General features: G+C 43.9%; 1 long non-coding RNA gene across 1 annotated transcript in view; it reads left to right on the top strand.

The window, feature by feature from the left end:
* The window catches only part of LOC106835308 (uncharacterized), an 84,094-nt gene that overhangs the window by 53,377 nt on the left and 16,338 nt on the right, over positions 1-14,379 (top strand). The window lies entirely within an intron of this gene.

Raw genomic sequence — 14,379 nt, 5'->3', positions numbered from 1 at the left:
TAAAAAATTAAACTTCAAAATAAAATAGTTGCTTATTTGCTCCCCAACTATATATTTTCCCAATTCATCAAAGATGGTTAGACGAAGGGACTGGGTTAGTTCACGTAGAGGATTTCAAAAGCCCCCCGTGTCGTAAAGGAAAGACTGGTCTGGGGAGGGGGGGGAGGATGGGTTAAGAGCAATCACGGCCCTGGAGCCCATGGGCAGAGAGCAGTGGGGAGTCAGGCAGGATGGTGTGAGAGGCCTGACCAGAGACTGGTAGGGGAGGTAGGGAGAACCATTCATGTTTTTGAGTGGAGAAATGCTGCAGTAATGTAGGCAGAAGGCTGGAAAAGCAAATGTGGAGAACACGTGAAAAAAAAATGAATTCTCCAAGAATAGTCCTGTGGGGTTCGCTAAAGATCACTAATTACTATCTAATTTATCCAGGTACTTTCCTCTGTGCTCCTGTCCCAGCTCTTGCCATACCCCATTAGGAATGTAACAACAACTAGCATTTATGAAGTGCTTACGATATCCCCAACATGTTGCATGTGCTCTTTCATTTGATTCTCACAGCAGGCGTATGGGTAAATATTATTTTCCCTATTTTTCAGAAGAGAAAATGAACTTAATTAATTTGCCCCAGCCTTTCATCTGTAATGAGCAGAACTGGGGTTTGAACCTAGCTGTAGCAACCATTCGGCGGTATGTGGAAAGTTCAGGCTGTTCTGAGGACTGTGGCAGTGGGATTTGCCTGTCTTTTAGAATCTGTAGTTGGAGTTAAAAATAAGTTTCCTGCTGATTTGTTGTATTTTTCCCCCTCGAGGCTCATTCTTCATTTTCTTAGAGGGCAATTGCTGCTTGTTGTATCAGCACTAGATGGCAGTATTACCTCAGAAGTGGCCTTGTTCTGGGCTCTGGAAATCCCTTTTTCCTAGCACTTTTCACCCTTCCACAATCAGCCTCTAGCCCACGCTCTCAGTCAGCTCTCACATCACCTGGCCTGCTCACTGCCCTCTGATCCAGACTTTCCACGGCCATTTTCCATTCTTGGGCCTCCTCTCTCCCTTCCAGGAGACGTTCCAGTGTGGAGGGCACGAACACCGATCCTGGAGTATAACACCTGAGCACAAACCTGCAGCTACTTACTGACTTCCACACACACAACATCTCCCACATTTTAATGAGTTAATACTATGACACTCTGGTAGCAGATAGAATAGCGGAATTTATTCTATTAGATTCTCAAGTTTAAATCTAGTATGAGGTCCTAGGAACCTTTTGAATCTGATCCTTGCACTGAGCTAAGGAACATCCTCTCTTCCAAGGCGACATTGATGTCAGGCTATGATGCCTTAGCCTAAAGGAATTAATCTCAATGGAGGCATGGAAGGTCACAGGCAGAGCTATTTGAGGTGAGCTCTTTTGCAGCATTTCTTGAATTCCAGATTTGGGTTCATGACAGGCCCAACCTTGGATCTGACACTGGGTTTGACAGGGCAGCATCAGTGGGCTTAGAAGATGTTTCAGGATGAGGTTGTAAAGAGATGCTGGGTTTTTCTCAGGTAGCCGTGGAGTACCTGTTGAACAATGTGCCTGCTTTCTTTGGGTGAAGAGAATTCCTGAACAGTCATGGCCCAGCTTCTGAGAGAGCAAATATGGATCCATGAGCAGAAAGGAATGCCCAGTGTCCCATGATGCAGAGCACTCTGGGCCTTCCTGGTCCCTGCCATCCGTCTTGCTTGAGCTGATTCCAGAAGTCTGGATGAGCCCTGGACTTTGAGGTTTGTGTCCCAGCCCATCAGGATTAAAGTCCTACCTGACCCTTTGGAGCTGTGGGTAGGTTAATATTAACCTTGGATTGTTGAAACCCCAAACCAAACCAGCCATGGATGGGGCCAAGTCAAACCAAGGGGCAGTATGCATCTTTCTTCAGCCACTGAGTCCCTTTTAGGCTATAAGGTTGTGGCTGCACCGTGTGTGGGGGCAATTGTGCAGAGTGAATCACAGGGAGGGATGGGAAGACAGCCTGAAGAAGGGCTTGCTGGAGAGCATGGTTATAGGCCAACAACTTGTCATGGGGCTGTATGTTTTATAGGGTATAAAGTAGGAAAGAAAAGTGTCTCTCCAGCTGCTGCGTTTGCTACAGAGATCAGATTTGATTGGGAGCAGATGGAGTTTCTGGACGTGGAGGTGAGCTAGGTAGCAAGAGCTGGGATTATGAACCTTCCTAAGATCATGGAGAAAGTTGGGTGCTGGGTATAGGACAAGATTCAGGATCTCAGAATCTTCTGGGTGTCTGGGGTCATGGGCATGGGTGTCCACATGTGAGATGACTTGAGATCAACAGCCTGTTGATGTGAGAGCTGTTGCCATCTTGGAGATGGTTTGTATTCTTTGGGAGGTTTATATGTGAGTGAGGTCACAGGGGAGGGAAAGTTGGTGCAGAAGAGAAAGTTTCGTCTATTGAGAAAGCAGTAATGTCCTCCCTAAAGTCATCTCACAGTATGACGTTCTCTGTGCTAAAACACCAGGGTGCCTCACAGCTGAGCTGTGACAAAGTGTGTAAGGGGCCTAGAACTGTGCCTAGTACTTGTAAGTGCTCAATAACTGGAAGTTAGTGTTACCTTTAATAATAATAATCAACATCATTTATAGGACATTTACTATGTGCCCCACGGCGCTCTAAGGGCCTTATATATATTAATTTATGAGTAAGAGGGATCATCTTTGTCCCCATTTTACAGGTAGGGAAACTGAGGCAAACAGAGAAAAAAAAACAAGTTGTCTAAGGTCACATAGCTAGCAAGTAGCAGAGTCAGGATTCAAAGCCAGGCAATCTGGCCCCAGAGTCCACCGTCACCTATTACGTTATTACTTAATACTACAGAGAGTAGCTTATAGGAGACCAGAGGAGGAAAGGATTTCTTCTGGTTGAAGTGACCAAGGAAGTGGGTAACACAAATAAACAGGTGTTTCAGCTGGCCCTTTAACATAAGTTTAGCTCTATTTTCTGCTCCCAACCCCAGTCCTTGGGTCCAAAACCGAGCCCACAGTTTCTGCTTCTACATGAATGAGGGCAAGGGTATTAGCTGAGGCCTCAGACCTGCTGAACCCAGGGCCTGCCAAGAGTGGGAGACCAGTGGCCCGGCTAGTGAGGGACTCTAAGAGACTGCCCACATCTTCACAAAAACTCTCACTGCTCACTGGCTGACTTTTGCCTCTACTTGCACCTAAACACGTTATTTTCATGCCTCTGCCTTATACTTGGTGTTCTTCCTGCATTATTCTTATCACTCCTACTTGTCCTTAAGACTCAGTTAATGTGTCTCCCCATCCATGAAGACTTCTCCAGCGCTGCCAGGCAGAGCTGGCAGTGTGTGTGTGTGTGTGTGTGTGTGTGTGTGTGTGTGTGTGTGTGAAACTCATCACACTGTGTTCCAATTGGTCTATTATGGCCGTGGCTTTTGCAGGACTTTGAGTTCCTTGAGCCCAAGAACCAGGTTGTATTCATTCTTGAATCCCACTGTCCAGCACAAAGTCTCATGCACAGTAGGCACCTGATGATTATTTGCTGTAGAATTAGAGAACAGATATTAAAACCTGAATTCTCAGACAAAGAAACAGTATAGAATGCAGTCAGCATCATTCATTCCCATCTCTACCCAGCTTCTCCCTCCTCTCTCTCCTTTCTGCCATGGGTCTCACTGGAAGAGGATGGCCAATTTAATGCAAAGGTCATGATATCTTTGACTCTTGGAATGTTGACTGATGTTCACATTGCTGAATCTGCAACGACCTCAGTAGATCCAAGGGCCAAACTCCAAGTGAGCATACCAGGTCATGTTGGTATAACCAGCTTCATGGGGGGTGGCTTTACTAAGTCCGAAGATTCTGATCAGTTCCTCTCTTGCCCATACATGGCACCACTGACTCCTGTTAGAGCACACCACTGTGAATGATGAATGAACTGCACTAGGTCCAAATGGACTAACTAGGCCTGCTGTGCCACTATGGGAAAGAGCAGACTTTGGTGCCTCTGAAAAGCAGCTGCCTGCAGGTACCCTTTTCCCTCGCTCTTAATACGCTAAATTTGTAAGCCCTCTTTCCCTGGAGGTCTTCTGTGTGTGCTCAGGGTTCATTCCTTGAACTAGGGCTATTCAGGATAGGGATATTCAGATTCCATGAACACTCCACGTGGCTGTTCTTATACTTCATTCTGCTTCAAACCTGTTTATCCACAAGCTGCTTCATTGACTCCCTAGAATCATGGGTTGACTACAATCTTTTTTTAAAAATTGAGATTCATAATAGTTTACATCATTGTGAAATTTCAGTTGTACATTATTTCTTGTCTGTCACCACACAAGTGCTCCCCTTCACCTCCTGTGCCCACTCCCCACACCCTTCCCCTGATAACCACCGAACTGTTTTCTTTGTCCATGTGTTTGTTTATATTCTGCATATGAGTGAAATCATGTGGTGTTTGTCTTTCTCAGTCTGGCTTATTTCGCTTAGCATAATACCCTTCAGGTCCATCCATGTTGTTGCAAATGGGACGATTTTGTCATTTTTATGGCTGAGTAGTATTCCATTGTATATAAATACCACATCTTCTTTATTCAATCATCAGTTGATGGGCATTTGGATTGTTTCCATATCTTGGCTATTGTGAATAGTGCTGCAATGAACATAGGGGGTTGACCATGATCTTAAACATTAAACTACAGATGGCCCCATTGCCCAAGGCTCCACCCCAATTATTTCTGCTAAGGATTGCTGGTATGATTCTTGATCATTTAAGGCCTGAGGCATGAAAAAAAGAAGTGGGAGAGAAGGCAGAAGCAGAAATAGATCACAATTACGGTTTCCGAGGAGCTGAAACAACCTTAGGTTTCATTTTTTTTAAATTAGAATATAATTTACACACAATAAAGCAACTGCATTTTAAGTGTACAGTTTGATGAATTTTGACAAAACTGGTGTAATCATCGCCACAATCAAGATATTGAACATTTTCATCACCACAGGAAATGTCCTTGTTTCTTTCCAGTCAATGCACTCCCACCCACAGTGCTGATCAGGTTCTGATTTCTATCACCAGAGCTTAGTTTTGCCTGTTCTAGAACTTGAAATTATTGGAATCAATTAAATGATTATTTACGCATGTATAGCTTCTTTCACTCAACAAATGCTTTTGAGGTTCATCTATGTCGTTGCTTGTGTGAATAGCAGTTTATTCTTTCTTTATTGCTTAGTATTTATTCTATTGTATTAATATAACATAAATTTGTTTATTCATTCACCTGTTGGTGGGCATTTGGGTTGTTTCCAGTTTGAGGGGTTATTATGAATAGAACTGCTATGAACATTCTTATATGACTCTTTTTGTGAACGTGTTTTCATTCCTCTTGGATAGATGCCCAGGAGTAAAACTGCTGAGTAACAGAGTAGGTGTATTTTTAACTTTGTAAGGAAAAGTTCTCCCAGGATCGTACCATTTTACACTCCCACCCCAAGTGTATGAAAGTTTCAGTTATTTCACTTCACCTAAGCTTCATTCTATTAGCTCATGGTCACTGCTTAGTGAGAACAGTTCGAAGGACCATAACATTGTTTCTCACAATCAGATTTCAGAATGTGTTCTGTCCCCAAGAGATGCTTCATACTTGAATACCTCTCGTAGGAAAAGGGTTTTCCAAACATTGGGACCTTAGACCCAGCATGCAAAATTAGGAAGGATGCTCAAGGAGCAATGAGGGAGGAAGGTGATACAGCTCGGCCCACCATGCAGGATCAAACTCAGCAACCAATTTGATGACAGATGTTCAAGCAAAATCACTCTCATCTCTAAGAGTAGCTTTGTAACAAGTCACTATCCCATCCCTGCGTAATCAGAGAATTTATTTGCAGTCTGTTAGCTAATTGTTCCCATACTAAGCACAGATCTTAATTAAATACCCTAAGTGACATTTAAATTTCTGGTCTCCATTATGAACCGGTTGATAAATTACCATTCTCATATCCTACTAGTAGAGTTTAATTTAATTTGCTTAAGATTGCAGCTGATTTCTGAGATCCCTGAAACAAGACATGAAGTGAGTATCACAAGATGTGATGGAAACGCGGTAGAAGACACGGACTCTGCCGTCAAGAGAGGGAGGTCACACACCAGCTGCACAGCAGTCAGCAAGTCACATCACTTCTCTTGGCTTTAGGTCACTCAAAACCAAAGTGGGAACAGTAACTCCTTTTTCTACCCACCTGCTTGCTAGGGTGGGCATGAGATTCAAATAAGATACAGCTGTGTTTGAATCCTGGCTCTGCTACATCCTGCCACGAGCTTGACTGTATTACTTATTTAATTTTCCAAATCTGGGTTTTTGTCCCTGTAAAGTGAAGATAATATGTGAACACCTTACAGGGTTGTTACAAGAATTAGGTGATGTATATAAAGCACCTATCACAGTGGGTGATTGGTAAATGAGAGCCTCAATATTAAGCAGGCTACTTGTTTGAGTTACACAAGGGCACCATCAAACATATGGCAGCTTTCTCAATCAAATGGCAGATCCACTCAGTTGACAACCAACCTTTGTTGAACTAGGCACCATATCTTGCTGATAAAGCTCACACAGTGACAGCAAGAGTACCTGGGCTGTGATCTGTAACCCAAGTTTCAGCCTCCCTGGTGTCCCTCATCCTCCAGTCATACAGGGCCACCCCACTCTTCAATATCAAATAGCAAATCAACTGGCTCTGACTCCCATCTCACATACAGCAGGAAATTCTCATCCCTCCCCTCCATATTTCCATAGCTTCTCAGAGGATTGATATTTCTTTTAGATACTTCCTGAGTTCCTGCTTCTGCTGCATTCTTGGTCTCTGCTTGTGTCTCACCTCCTATAGCTGTTTTCCTTTTTTTCATTGTCCATTGAGCCAAATGTAAAATACATCTCCTTTTCTCTTCCATTACGGTTATTTGCTTTTATCTCTTATCACATACAAATAATCAGGTTGGTCTGTTATTATTTGTTTGAATACAAGGTTTTAATCTAGCGTCCACCTGTGTTTCTGCTCTTTGACTTTCCTGTACTTCTTGCATAGAGTGGCTTCTGATATTCTTACTTCTCTTAAATTCACACAATCATTTTATGTGGGTGCAAGCATGTGACCCAACTACGTGTTCTAGTCTGTTCATGTGTGAATATATACATATTGAAACACATTTTAAAAATCCATGTTTTGACCTTTATATTATAGTTAGGACATTATATTGATTTTTATAGTAATGTACACAGGTTATATTATCTATGAATTCAATTTTAGGACAGTAAAGGGGGCAAAAACTAAATATACATTATAAAAACAGGGCGTTGGGTCTGTTAGTGTAGAGGGTGGTGTATGGGTGAATTGGAGCGACATCTTTCCATTCTTGTGGCTTCTCTTTCTGCCGGCAACCACTCTAACAAGAGCAGGGGATGTGGAATGCGAAACCTGCAATTCTGAAGTGAGGGCTGGTTGAGATCCTCCCTTTGTGAGTGCCAAGTATTTGCATGCTAGCTGCTTCCCTGTCCTTCCACTAGATGCCAGCAGTGTCCCAGGAGACTGTCTGGGTGGCTCTGTTGTGCCTCTCTGGGAGTTTTCAAAATCAGCGCAAGGAAAGTTGCTCCAGCTCCAAGTACACTACATTGTTTCTAGAGTTGGAGGGCTGCTTATGGTATCTTGGTCACCCGGTTCCCTACCTGCGCTGGTTTCAGAACAACAGGGTCAAGTTTAGGCACACAGCAATGCATCGGGTGAGATCCAGAGCATAACCATGGTTGGGATCCCAGCTCCTGTGCTGCTGGCCTTGCTGACCCACCCACTCACCCACCCACCCACCCACGGAGTACATCTGCCGGAGACTGACCGTAAATATTTACCTTTCATTAAACATGTCATCACTGCCATTCACTGAGAGTCTCAAGAGCACCCACGCAGAAGCCAGGGGCTGCAGCTCGGCGGTGGGAACAGTGAACCTGTGATTCCTTCTAACGCCTGCAAAACAGTGCTCTCCAGTCTGCCCCATCCGGAGCCCAGGATAAGGCTCTGTCTGTGCTGAGACCCGTCTTGGTCTTGGGTTTTGCAGAACGGAATTGAAAAAGAATGAGCACTTTCTAGAAGTAGTGTCTTCTAGAAGATACGTCTCTTCTGGGTGTCCAAGGATCTGACAATAATACGGAGAGATGCAGAAAGACACCAACAGATGACATAGAGGAGGGCTGCCCAATAGAACTTTAGTGATGTTCATATAGAAAACACTAGCCACTAGTCACATGTGGCCACTGAGCACTGAGCGCTTGGCTAGTGCGACTGAAGAACCAAATTTTAATTTTATTTGATATTCATTAATTAAAATTTAAATGTAAATAGCCATATGTAATTATTGGTTACTGTACTGAACAGGTAGTTATAGAATATGAGACAAATGCCTCCAAAGTGCCAAGCCCTGCACTAGATGTACTTGTGCATGTATTCTATATATCACATATGTGCATAATATATATGCAGCTTTTGTGTAATTTTAATATATGTAAATGAGCAAAGGAATCTCAGAGAGGTAGTTGAAGTCAGACTTGGACCTGGAAGCTGTTGTTTTGGGAGAAGATGACTGGACAATAGGCGGAGAAGAATTTGCCATTAAGAGAGTGAGACGAGCCAACTGATTGGGGCCAGGGGTTTTCTAAGACATAGAGATTAAAAGAAGTCCCCTCCTACCAAAAAGAGAGAAGTCAAGATGTAAGTGCCAGAGTAGGAAAACTAGGAGGGTGACCAAAGGAAGACAACTGAGGTTATGAAGGCCCTTCTTCTCCCTAAGGACCATGGATTTCAGAGTAAAGGGAAGGGGCAAGCACATAGCCAAAAGAGCTGATAGCAGTCAGTCCAGGAAAGGAAGAGGAAGCAGGCCCTGAGCCTGGTGGGAAGGTGGGTGCAGAGCGGGCAGCTGAGAGCCAGGATTGGGACAGATCAGTGGAAGCTGCAGCACGAAGGTATCCGCTCCTTTGGCCTGCGAGTGAGGTGCAGGACGTGCAGAAGGCTGATATTTGGGTATCAAGAGGAATTTTCAAAGACCTTTGAAATCTGCTGACTTAATAGTTCTCACATGTAATTTCCTTTTAATTATACTTATTTTAATAGTTTTATTAAGACAATAAGCTAGACAGTTGGACCACATCTATTTCAAATAACATACAAGGTACTGTGGGAGAGAGTCCTGCAGTGTGGTCAGAGAAGGAGCACCTCATTCAAATGTCACATGCCCTGTGCCATTTGATCTCCAGAAAAACATTTTGTGGTAGGCATTATGGGCGTTACAACTGAGGACACCAAGGCTCAGAAAGGATAAGAAGCTTACTCATGCACCGCAATCTTAGCCCTTTGTGTCTTGTGTTCAAATTCAATGGAATTAAACACATTCTGAACATTCTCACACTCTTGTTTATAATAACCCAATAGACAAATGATTTGGAAAGAAGAAAATGAAATTGAGATTTTATATACATTGTTTTTTATAACCCCTTCAATACTTTAACTTATAGATACCAAAGAGCCGCCCTAACCCCCAGACTTTCAAGGTTAGTAGCAGAGAATAATTTTGAGCAATCAATCTCTGAGTTATAGGCCCAGCACCTTCCATGCTCCATTCTGCAGGGTGGCTACTTTTCAAGTGATGATGATGATCATAATTACATAATGATAATATAACAACCATTGACAGTCCTATACCCTAATAAAAAAGATGCAGCTGTGGTCCCTACCTAACCAAAGCAGAACTCCTATCAGCGTCATTGACTTTTGCTTTCAAGAGGAGGTTGCTTACAGCCTTTCACCTCAGTTGAAGCAAAAGAAGCTGGAATATCTTAAGGTGGTCTGTTCATTCAACAGGTATGTATTCGGTACCTCTTGTATGCCAGGCACTGCTGCAGGTGTCATGTACACTCGTCACCCTAGCACACCATGGTTCCTCAGTGCCTCCTAGGAAGTTCAAACTCACTAACTTGACATTTAGGATTCTAGTGTCTCTAGCCCAAACTCACCACTCCTTCATCAAGAGAACACATACAGAGAGCTCTCTTACATGCAGACTTCTTCTATGATACCTAGTGCCTCTGGCTGTGGAAAAGCCTCTGAGAAACCAAATTTAGGAAAGTTCCACGAAGTCAGTTGAAACTATGGCAGGCAACATGAATTGCTATAAACTATGAGTAGCTAACAGAAACAAGAATTTGGTAATTGCTAGTTTGGCAAATTGATCATTTAACAAATTAATGATTTTACAAAACTGATTTTTGGCTAATTTGTTTTCGGCCAGTTGGTTTTTGTGAATTTCCTTTTTGCAAGCTGGTTTTGCTTCCCTGTTCTTAATATTCTTCAGTCTTCCTATCCCCTTGAAATCTCCCTGCTCCTCCTCAACCTAACCATCCCTCCCCCTCCCCCATGCCACCACCATACACGGGATGTATCTAGGAAAGACTATTCCCCACCAGGGAAGCCCCCCAGGCCTAATGAGGAAGCATTTCATTACCAGGCTAACTGCCTGGGACGGTGAGCCTGGATACATCTCAAGATTTGGCTTCAGGGCTGATTGGTTGCGGCCCATACTATATGCAAATGATATTTTGAATATTATCTCTGGCAACCAACATGTTGATAGCATGTCCTGTTTTTCAAGTGATAATCCCTGAAGTTGGTAAAGGGATACTACCTGCAAAAGCTTCCTACATTCTGCTCCCACTTGATTGTGAGCACCTTAGGGAAAACCCCATGTCTGTATTTTTCATCGGTGCATCTCTAGTAATTGACCCAGTGTCCGGCACACTGAGGGCTAGTGATTAAAAGTGAAGTAGGACTGGCCTGGATTCAAAGCCAGCTAGATATGTGACATTAGGTGAGTCCTTCAACCTCTCTGAGGTGTCTGTTAACTGGGGAAAATGTCAGTAGCCATCTCCTCAGGCTGCTGGGGGAAAGCATGTAAAGTGCTTTGAATAGCTTGGCACATAGTGAGCAATCAATAAATATAATCTATTATTGTTGAATGAATGAATGAATGCATGAAAGAGCTGGTTTAATCTTCACAACAATCCTGTGAGTTCAATATTATTATGCGCAGGTAACCCATAGATCACTTGGGCTTCCATGACCTTTGAAGATTTAAGTAAAATTGGACCCACACCTCACTTCCAGGTCTGAGGAAGCTTGATCTCTCCATAGAATTTCTGTGCTTCTTGTTCCTATGTTCTTATTGTTTTCTTTTCTTGACCCTCTTGATTTCCCTCCAAGAACCTCATATCAGATCCATATTTCTGTAAGAAATCCAACCATACTTAGCATTTTCAGAAGTGGGCAACTTTAGCGAAAATTTTCCCCCAAAACCTTCATCACACTTCCTGGACTTTTTTGACTCCAATTCGCTTCCCACTTGACCTTCCTCCTAACACCAAGGTCCTGGAAAGTGCCGTCCAGTCCCCCTCTCCGGTTGCATCCTTTTTCACAGGGAGAGGTCCTGCCAGGCCAATCTGTTATTCCTTAGCCTTCCTCTCCCACTCTGTCCCAGCCTCCACCTAGAAGTCTGGTCAAAAATATCCTCAATCTCAAGTACATCTTGTTTTGAGGAAAAGATTTCTAGCTTGCTCCAATTTGCGCTAACAAATTCTCTTGTCCAGAGTTTAGTGAAGAGAAGACAGTTTTTGTTTACTTGTGGCATCCAGGCCATCACTCACTCCTTCCCAGAGGTTGGCCTGGTGGCTGACAGAGAGAGGGAGCCTTTCACTGCCCGCTGAGGCCCTAGATCCCCACACTGGCTTCATCCATCCCAGTCAAGCAGTGATCCTGGGAAGATCCTGGGTGGCCAAGGAACTGGATCATAGATGGCAGCAGTGAGCGAAAGGTGACCGGGAGGGCAGGCAGAATTCTCAGCTGGGTCTGCCCCTGCTCTTTCTATCCCCACCAGGGGAACCTAATTAGGTATGGTGGGATGTTCTCTCTCCTCTACCCGTGAAGTTCTCTGTGTCTGGCAAGAGGAGATGAATGCAGCATTTATCAAGCTTTTTTGCTCTCTAGGCTGGGATAGCTCCATACTCTGACTTATTATTTTCTGCCTATAACTTCTGGAGGGCTCATGGATGCAGTCTGTCATGAGAAGCCCACTCTCACTGCAACTAAAATTAATGGGTAGGTATTTCCATCTCTCTCTCTCTTTTTTTTTCCCCGAGGAAGATTAGCCCTGAGCCAACATCTGCCAATCCTCCTCTTTTTTTCTGAGGAAGACTGGCCTGAGCTAACATCCGTGCCCATCTTCCTCTACTTTATACGTGGGACGCCCACCACAGCATGGCTTGCCGCACAGTGTCATGTCCGCACATGGGATCCGAACCGGCGAACCCCGGGCCGCCAAAGCGAAACGTGCACACTTAACCACTGCACCACTGGGCTGGCCCAGGCTTGTTCTCTTAACTTATTCATTAAAATCTTTATTCTTCCTTGTATTGCTTTTGGTCTGCATCTCCTTTTCTGAGCCTGAGTCTGAAGCCTTCTCTCACTTTTTGCTCCATAAAGTCACGGTCTCAGGTAGTGGTGAAGTGGAGGAGAGCTTCCTAGGACCATTCCCAGCCTAGCTGACTTGCTGAAGCCTGCACTCTATTGGCAAAGATCGGTTAATTTCCCAGGTCTCCTGAGATTACAATCCTAACTTGAGTTTCCACCTCCTCTGTCATTAGACATACTTCGGTAGAAATGCCTGAGAAGTACTAGCCTAGGGGAAAGGGACTCACCTGGCCTGCTTCTCTCATGAAGCCTTAGGCCAGAAGCACAAAGGAGCATTTGCTGCTCACAAATGCTTGCCTCACCAGGAGACTTCACAGAGATGTGGAGCCCAAAGCCTCAGATCATAGCAAAGTATTTTCTTGGCTGAGGATCTGTTCCTATAAATTTCTTAGAGACTTGGACCTACTGCAAAGGTTATAGCCATTGTCAACAGCCAACAGAATTCTCTTTGCTACTCACTATCCATGTAACTAACCCTCAGCCAGTTACCAAACTTCTCTGAGCCTTGATTTCTTCATCTGTAGTAAAAGAATAATAGTTTGTATTTTAGGGGACGTTTTATGAGGATTCAGTAGGATAATATGTGGATAACCCAATTCAGTGCCTCGTGTGTGGAAGGTGCACAGTGCTGGCTTCCTGTTCTTCCCTAATTAGATTCCACACTGCATTGGCTCTTCAGTAGGGCAAGCCTCATGCTGTCCTACATGTTTTCTTCCCTCTCCTCATCAAAGACTATCTGACCTGGGTCCTATCCCCTCACAGCTCTGCTCCTAGAGCTGATGAAATAATTTAAGCTAGGGTGAGGTGAAATTCAACAAACATTGCTATCATGTGTTATTTTATGAGATGCTGTAGGCTGCACACACCAAATTCATCCTCCCACCCCCTCTCCAACTTCTTCTTTGCTAGTAGAACCCTGATTTTTTTCCATGTTTCCACTCTCTTCCATGTAGCAATGTGCTTAGAAAAGCTGATCCCATGCCCAGCTCAGGGGTAAAAGTTGATAGTCTAATCATGGGAAGTCTATTTGCTATGCCAGTGCTTAGTTTCGAAGTGGGCATGTAACCCTATTCTGGGCATTGAGCGTGAGGGTATGTTTGCTGGGGGAACTTCTGAGAAAGATTTCTTTCAAAGAGTTGTCATTGCAGACCACCATGTCTGTGAGTGATGGCATGTTTGTGACCATGAGGAAGGCTAGCCTAGGTCATGAGTCAACAAACTGAGGTTGGCAGAGGAAAAAGATAGAGATATGGTGGGCTCTTGATGATGTCATCAAGCTGTTGTAATCATGAATCCTGGAAACACTTTAACTTGGGAGCTCCTGTTATGTAAGATAATAAACTGTCTTTTAATTTAAATCATTTGAGTCAGGTTTTCTGTTACTTTGGCTGAAGACATCCTGACTGATACAGAAAGGTACTAGGTGTGGGTGTGGAAGATGGAGAGATGAATATGGCAGAGTACTGGTTCCCAGTGAATGTAAAATATACGGAGGAGGCACAGAAGTACACAAAAAATTCTGAGAAGGGCTTGAGTAAAGGCATGGAAAAAGTAGAGTGGGAGCAGACAGAGAGGAGTGTTGGTTGTAATTCAACCACAAAAAGAACTTGTAGACCCATAGTCTTCTTTTCCAAAGCAAGACAGCTTAGCATGTTTTTCTCACTAGCTAAGCAGTGGCATGATAACATGGGTCTTTAAGCTCTTAAACTGGCAGGTGGCCAGTGGTGGAGGTTGGAGCAGGGGACAGGGAAGACAAGCTTTTCCAGAGGGACTATCCCAGGCAGGGCACACTGGCAGAACCCACTCTGTGCT

The sequence above is a fragment of the Equus asinus genome, chromosome 16, assembly GCF_041296235.1.
Source record: "Equus asinus isolate D_3611 breed Donkey chromosome 16, EquAss-T2T_v2, whole genome shotgun sequence".
In the NCBI taxonomy this organism is placed as follows: domain Eukaryota; kingdom Metazoa; phylum Chordata; class Mammalia; order Perissodactyla; family Equidae; genus Equus; species Equus asinus.
Note: the sequence above shows the minus strand (reverse complement) of the source record. Positions and strands in the feature narration are given on the sequence as shown.